This window comes from Schistocerca americana, chromosome X (genome assembly GCF_021461395.2).
Source record: "Schistocerca americana isolate TAMUIC-IGC-003095 chromosome X, iqSchAmer2.1, whole genome shotgun sequence".
Classification (NCBI taxonomy): Eukaryota; Metazoa; Arthropoda; class Insecta; order Orthoptera; family Acrididae; genus Schistocerca; species Schistocerca americana.
The window spans coordinates 265,453,463-265,462,167 of record NC_060130.1 but is presented as its reverse complement, the minus strand read 5'-3'; positions in this window follow the sequence as shown (position 1 = coordinate 265,462,167).

Sequence of the window (8,705 nt, the reverse complement as noted above, 5' to 3'; positions counted from 1 at the left end):
TCCCGTATGCTGATGTCACCGCGTTCCTCGCCCTCTACCCTACCCTCCAGAAATCCCAACGATCTCAAAATCAAGCCTACCAAAACCCAGGTAATCATTATAGGTGCACTCACAGCTTCCGTCCCCACGATTCTTGCATTACAATTTATTACAGTCCTATTCAGTTAATTAACACACTAAAATACCTCAGACTAACATCTAATCGCCGACTAAAATCGAAGTCCCATCTACTAACCATTCAACAGAAACCCCACAATAGACTAAAATTACTAACACTACTAACTAGCCGAACAAGGAGATTGCACCCTTCCACAATCTTCCACACCTATAAAACTCTGATCTGACCCATCTTTGGCTATGCAAATCTGGCGTGGACTTACGCTCCCCCCTCTTTTTATCTTGCCCTACAGATCCTCCTAGACTTCTGAATCCGCTTACCGTTCCCCACCTGCATCCTCTACCAGCTTATAAAATTCCACTCCTTCCTCTTCTATCTTGAAAATCTTCGAATATCCTACTTTACTCATAAGCTCGACATTACCTAATATCTAGTTTTCCCCCTGCTCACTGCTCCTGATACTCTGTTACGCCTCTAAATCCACATTCACCCAATGCTGCACCTCCGCAGTCTCCATATCTGTTCCCAATGAAAGTATAATTGCCTTCTGTTAGTCGACCTCATATGATGAGGTCTCCCTTCCCTTCCCCTCCTTTCTACCCATATCCTAAGGCTTGGTCTGAAACAGGATCCCTCTTCAGTCTCCCAAATTGCTTCTCCAAACACCCGCTCACACAAACGTCCTCTTACACACTACGCAAACTGCTATATTCCCATGATACCCCTCTCCTTTGCAGTCTAGGCCCGGTTATCACTTCACTCCTCTCTGTCTCATCTCAGTCACTGGGCACATCGGGTTTTTACTTTTTAACTTATGCAGCTGTCCTTCATCTTTTGTGAAACATTCATTTGCCACTTCATCTACGTCAGTATTTTAATTAATCAATAGATCCGCCTTTTACACTACTGGCCATTAAAATTGCTACACCACGAATATGACGTGCTACAGACGCGAATTTTAACCGAAAAAAAAAGATACTGTGATATGCAAATGATTAGCTTTTCGAAGCATTCACACAAGGTTTGCGCCGGTCGTGACACCTACAACGTGCTGACATGAGGAAAGTTTCCAACCGATTTCTCATACACAAACAGCAGTTGACCGGCATTGCCTGGTGAAACGTTGTTGTGATGCCTCGTGTAAGGAGGAGAAATACGTACCATCACGTTTCCGACTTTGATAAAGGTCGGATTGTAGCCTATCGCGATTGAGGTTTATCGTATCGCGACATTGCCACTCGCGTTGGTCGAGATCCAATGACTGTTAGCAGAAATATGGAATCGGTGGGTTCAGGAGGGTAATACGGAACGCCGTGCTGCATCCCAACGGCCTCGTATGACTAGAAGTCGAGATGACAGGCATCTTATCCGCATGGCTGTAACGGATCGTGCAGCCACATTTCGATCCCTGAGTCAACAGACGGAGACGTTTGCAATACAACAACCATCTGCACGAACAGTTCGACGACGTTTGCAGCAGCATGGACTATCAGCTCGGTGATCATGGCTGCGGTTACCCTTGACTCTGCATCACAGACAGGAGCGCCTGCGACGGTGTACTCAACGACGAACCTGGGTACACGAATGGCAAAACGTCATTTTTTCGGATGAATGCAGGTTCTGTTTACAGCATCATGATGATCGCATCCGTGTTTGGCGACATCACGGTGAACGCACATTGGAAGCGTGTATTCGCCATCGCCATACTGGCGTGTCACCCGGCGATGGTATGGGGTGCCATTGGTTACATGCCTCGGTCACCTCTTGTTCGCATTGACGGCACTTTGAACAGTGGACGTTACATTTCAGATGTGTTGCGACCCGTGGCTCCACCCTTAATTCGATCCCTGCGAAACCCTACATTTCAGCAGGATAATGCACAACCGCATGTTGCAGGTCCTGTACGGGCCTTTCTGGATACAGAAAATGTTCGACTGCTGCCCTGGCCAGCACATTCTCCAGATCTTTCACCAATTGAAAACGCCTGGTCAATGGTGGCCGAGCAACTGGCTCGTCATAATACGCCATTGACTACTCTTGATGAACTGTGGCGTCGTGTTGAAGGTGCATGGGCAGCTGTACCTGTACACGCCATGCAAGCTCTGTTTGACTCAATGCCCAGGCGTATCAAGGCCATTATTACGGCCAGAGGTTGTTGTTCTGGGTACTGATTTCTCAGGATCTATGCATCCAAATTGGGTGAAAATGTAATCACATGTCAGTTCTAGTATATTATATTTGTCCAATGAATACCCGCTTATCATCTGCATTTCTTCTTGGTGTAGCAATTTTAATGGCCAGTAGTGTATGTTTTAAATTATACAACTATTTGTCCTTTTACTATATCAAACATTCATTTTGTCATCCGTCGTGTCCAGCTTTGTAACATATTTTAACTTTCATATGGCCGAAGGGTTGTGACTTGTATCCTCTAACAGCCCACCCCCGTCCATATGGGGCGAGGGGAATGAGATGTCAATACAAGAAAAATATAGGCAGATCCATGTCTGTGCTGGGTCATAGCCTCACCTGCCAACAAAGGGGTTATTAAACAGCTCTCATGATTACGAGTTGTTTCATCGCGACCTACTCATTGAAGAGGGCAGAGCAGTGCGAAAGCATCTTATTTGATAAAAAATCTCCTCCATCGGGCCCTTAATACCCTTCTCTCCCCTCTACAAAGCATCTTCATGTACGAGGTCTTAATTAGAAAGTTATGCTTGTTTTCGATCAGATTGGCAGCGAAATAAGATTTTTCAGCCACGTCGTTCCTTTCGAAAGCGACACACTCACCGAACCTGATCTGGAGCCGCCTTTCAGTCTATCCCAGAAAACAAGAGCCACATCTGATTCACGATAAATATTCCTTTTGCCCGCACTGTAAATAACATACGACCAAGGCTATTCGTAGTTGAAAATGAAATTTTAACTTTGTGCATTTTAAAAACAGATGGTACTCTAGAATATGTAGGGGGCGCCTTTTACTATATATGATCTATACTGAGGTTGGTTGTGTAGGATTTTAAACAGCAACCTCAGAGTAAACTGAGCTATGTATAGCCTAATGTCGTTTTAACGTCATGTGCTTATGCTAGCTTGCTGGGTCTATACGACTCGCTGCTAAAATGTACTTTTGTCTTATCATGCAATCTTCTGGATGTATAGCTGCTAAGTGCTTCTTCATATTATCAGTTTAAGTGCTGATTTATATGTTTTCTTACTTTTTTTAGCACTGATGATGGCTATACTGTAGCTGAAATCTAACAAGATCTACAATAAAATATAGATTGATACGCGACTTATTACTGTGTTCATTCCGTCGGCCGCTGTGACCGAGCAGTTACAGGTGCTTCAGTCCGGAACCCCGCTGCTACTACGGTCACAGGTTCAAATCCTGCCTCGGGCATGGATGTGTGTGCTGTCCTTGGGTTAGTTAGGTTTAAGTAGTTCTAAGTCTAGGGGACTGATGACCTCAGATGTTAAGTCCCACAGTGCTTAGAGCTATTTGAACCATTTGAACTATGTTCATTCCTGATTGTAAGTTCATTTTGTGTCGTACCCCAACAATGCCCACGAAGCATGAAGCATGTGGAGAGCGAAAGCGATGCCTAGACCATGGCCCAAAATGCCGCTGTAAGGGAACCATGCAAATGAAAGTAACTTGAGCCCAAATCAGTATAGATGGATAAAGCCACAACCGTCTTACACAATTACATACAAACAAACAAAGTTAGAAATCAAAGTCCACGCCCCCAAAAGCGAAATAACTGCTGTATCAGGAAATAGGTTTAACGAAGGCTTCAGTAACTGGATACGAAATGCCGATAACCCCACCGAGAAGGATACTTCTTTATCGTAGAAGCCTTTGGGCATCTCCATGAGACGTTTCGCCTCCATCCTTGGAGTCGTGACTATCGAAAGCAGAACTACGAGTCATATAAATAAAATCCCTGTCATTCTCTGAATATGTTTCCATAGCACTGGAGTGGTGTGGCGTTAGAGTATCTTCAAGAACTTCCTTTCGTATCCTGGTCCTATAGCAGTTCTTGCTTTGCCTCAGATGATATTGTCGCCAACGAGACCTGAAACTCAAATTTTGCTTCGTTCGTTCCTGTAGTGTTTCCATCATCTCAGACCTATTCAACAGCAGCTGAATGGGATCTCCGAAGAGCCTTAGCCGAAATGAATAAACTACAGCTGCTGGTCTCGGTTATAGACATAGCTTCAGAGGGTCTGTAACATCTACTCGTGAGAAGTGGCGACACCAGGTTTAGCGCCTTTCCTTGTACACTGCCGGAAAAAAATCGCAACACCAAAAAATAATTAACGTAGAGTAATGAATTTGTGGAATACATTCCCCTAGGTAGCATGTTTAAGTGATTAACATTGCAACACTACAAGTTAATGTAAGCACGAGTTAAGCCATTGCAAATGTGAAATGCAGATACATTAATAACAGGCGTAACCACCTGAATGTTGAATTCAAGTACGCATTGTGTTGTACGGGTGCCAGATGTCAGTTTGTGGAATGGAATTCCATGCCTGTTGCACTTGGTCGGTCACTACAGGGACGGTTAACGCTGTTTGTGGATGAGGCTGGAGTTACCCTCCGATCATGTCTTATATGTCCTCAACATGTCGACACTTCGAAGAGCATGTTGGGTTACAACAACGGTATGAGGGCGGGTGCTAACCTGTTGGAATACTGTTAATGAATGGTAGCACAACAGATCGAATCACCACACTGACGTACAGTCTTGCAGTCAGTGTGTGTGGGATAAACAAGAGAGTGCTCCTTCTATCATACGAAATCGGAGAATGCAGACAGATTAGTTGCAGGCCGTCAACCAACACACGGACATCACTGGCACTGAGGCAACCAACTGTGATCAGTAACACAACAAACCTCCACCCTGTCCTCCAATGAGCTCTTGCTTGATACCACTGAATTCACAAATTGCGGTGGTTTGAGATCACTGGAGTGCACGCTACAGGGCGTCTGGCTCGGAGCTGTAATTGAAGTAACCGATTTTAAACATTTTCTTGTGTCACTGTGTTACCACGTGCTGCTCAAATTGCTGCAGAAGCACTAATGTGCACCAGAGCCGTACTCCGAACACTGTGGTCTTCCCTCTCGATAGTGCCAAATGGCGGTCTGGAGCCCGGTCTTCTTGCGACCGTACATTCTCATGATCACCGCTGGCAGCAATCATGTACTGTGGCTACGTTCCTGCCGAATCTGTCTGCAGTATCGCAGAAGTAACACCAGCTTCTCGTAGCCTGTTGCACCACCTCGTTCAGACTGAGTGAAGTGTTGATAACTGCGTCTCCGTCGCCTTAAAGGCATTCTTGACTAACATCAACTCACCACATCCAATCTCAAAGGTAACTAAAGCTCACGACCGCTATAGCACGTATTTAAAGCAAACCTCATTTGCATTCTCATAGTCGCGCTACTAGCGAGACTCTTATATGACTGGCTTCACTATGTCGAAAAATTCCTTCTTGATGTTCCTATTTTTTTCCTTTAGGGTGTTTCGTGCCACCAACTATCATTAATGAATATGGGGCTGATTGTCTTATAAATAATCATAAGTTGTAATTATTTTCTGGCATAATGGCTGCACTTGGGAACCGTGACTGTGTGGGATAATTATTTATTTGTAATTTCTGCTACCAGACACTTTTTTTTTGTTTTATGTTTAATCTAACATAATACAACGCGTTTCGATCAAGCTCTGGTGATCTTCAGGCGTTTATACATATATACATACATACTTTACACCCACATACGCCGACTGAGAGAAATTTCTTGTACCATGGCTAATTATTCCGTAAACACTTCTTCCAGTGCTCCGCTGACTAGCGAAAATGCTTTTTTCTAGCAATGTCAGGCATACGTTTTTACGATAAATGTTTTCAGGAGAGCACATTAACCGTGAAAGTTGGCGGTCCCTTTCCTTTTATTTCTTAGGCTTACTAGAGCCGTGACTGGGTTTAGGGTTTCACTGACGTTTACATTTAACAATTACCTCGATTTCTTTGGACTTGGCTTACAATGGACAGACTGCCTATAGTCACACAGAGCGCGTTCATTGTAGCGTCTGAGGTCACGGCAGCATAGTCTATGTTATCGTCAGAATTCACAAATTACGATTTGGAGGCGATGTCGCTAAAATATAATTTAAAAGTTTGAGCAAGCATTGAAGTTCTCACTTATCGAAGCCATTAGGCACATTCAGTAAAACAATTGCTTTATTTCACGCAGAGAAAAGATTCCATGTTGAAACATTATCGCGTCAAAACTAGCGATGAAATATAACGAAAGTTCGTAAACTGGTTTGGGCTGTCTCCCACGCGCAAAGTCCTTCTGTACGCAATACGAAATAGTACGTTTTCAGAAAAAAAAGATTAAGATGAAGTAGTAACTTGTCAATGCATCTGAAATGCACTTGCTGTCCCGAGGATAACTCCTAACAAATCAAAATAAAATACTGCCAAGTAATACATGTTGAGAACAACACTCTGTTATAGTGATGTACAGTACCACAAGATATCAAAACACAAAACGGTAACTTTTCTAGAAGACCATTTCAGAAGTTTACGTACGCAGTACATTCGCTGTTAGTGTACACTTCAGTTCACAGCCCACCTCGACGCGCCCACACCCATGAAATCCAATAACTGCTTGTTCAACATGACACTCATGGCGTCCATTTACAAATGAGTCAATCAGGATGAAACGTGGTCCCTCTGCATGCAGTTTAATGAACCTATGCAATTAAAGTCCCCAGACTACCAGCAGAGACATTCAGATCATGTACGTACTTGTTAATGTTATGTTTTCTTTAATCTTTCAGCTATGTCTTTTTTTCTTAGCAGTTAGTTTTTTTATTTCACGGGAAACACTGTAGTTCAAGATGAAAGGCGAAAGAGACATTATGAATATTTTGTGTTCAATTCTGAATAGATATCGTACAAGAAATCTTTGGTATTTTTGCATATAATTCTTATGTACGCCTAGGGTTGTGGTAGACGAGTATCGGTGTCTGATTCCTGATCTCTTCCTTCACTTTTAACATGGCACCTCCCTCTGAAATTACAAATATGATACCTATTCTTCTTTTGAAGATACTGTTGTTACTCGTCAAAAACTATTTACGTGATAGAAGGGGCCAGTAGCGTCTTTTTTTAATTCCTCATTAACCAACTAGGATCACGTGCATTTCAGTTCCTCGTCTTTCTTTGCTGTTTCTTATATTTTCAGTACTCTTTCATCTTCTTCTCGTCATGATATCTCCTTTCTTCTGTCCACATTATTCCCGATTTTTTTCTTCGGTTCTGAAAGCGTTCTAAATTAAATATTGTATTATTAGAAAAGCTTCTTTATCTTATTTCCACTTCTTTGTTTTTTCTAGTTCTTTTCTATTTAATTCATGTTGTTGTCGATTTCTTTTTTCAGAAATAGAGAAATACTTGTTTCGTTGGCCTGTTCTAGTTAACTCAGTAGAGGTTTCCACAGAAAGTTAATCTCAGCTTTAACATTACTTTGATGTTCTATGTATACTTTCGTAGATCTCCTTTTCACTTCTGATTTTCCAACCATATGTAGTTTTTATTGCACCTATTCTTTTTCTAGTAATATATCTTTGAAGTACTTGCATTTTATAGATAATCGTTAAGCATTCATATATACATAAGCATTCCTGTCTCATCCCCGTGATGTAATGTTTTAATTCTGTTTTTCTACATGTGCATTTTTTGTTGTAGATACATTTTGTCAAACAATACGTTCTTTCCATTTCATCAGTTCCTGCACGTATTGCAAATTTTCCTAATCCATGCTTCTGCATGCTTCCTCGAAGTACCTTACAGTATACTGATGTGAGATTCTGATACACACACGACAGATTGCTGACGTAACTACATAAATCTGAAGATGATTCCGGGAGATCGAAACTAGTAATACTGTCGAAAATAATGTACAACAGGTACTGAAAAATAAAAGACATATTAAAATAGTTTTAAATATTCCAGTTGACTGTATTTCCTGATAATTTTTTTTAGTTATCCGTGACGTAACCTCGTTAACTTTTTTGAAAATCTCAGAGGTTCATGCTTTGTGTCTTTCACACAATTATTAATAATTAATAGGACAGACAAGCAGTTGGATAGTAATGCTTGTGTTTCTATTCAGAGGAATATAAAGTTCTACAGCAAGTTTTTAGGACAACATAATTACATACGTCCGAGCCACGCGAGGTACTGGCTTTCGTTTGGCAGCCATTGGGCCAACGGGTTCCAGAGCACGTGAACGACTGCTGACCGTCTGACGGTGTAATAATGATTCCTCCGCTGTTTGCGCCACCAATCGATCGGGCACGCGCGGAATGTCTGGCCAGCGAATCACTCTATAATGCGAATATGACGTTCCTTCAGGACCACGTGACGCTGTTATAAAAAGGGGCGCAGTCGCACCCAGTCCAGCAGAAAGGAACGGGACATCCCGATATATGCCAGGCCTTCTTACCTTAGGAAGATACATAGTCAAACCATCGGGACATTAGTAGCATCATTTCAGTGGGCC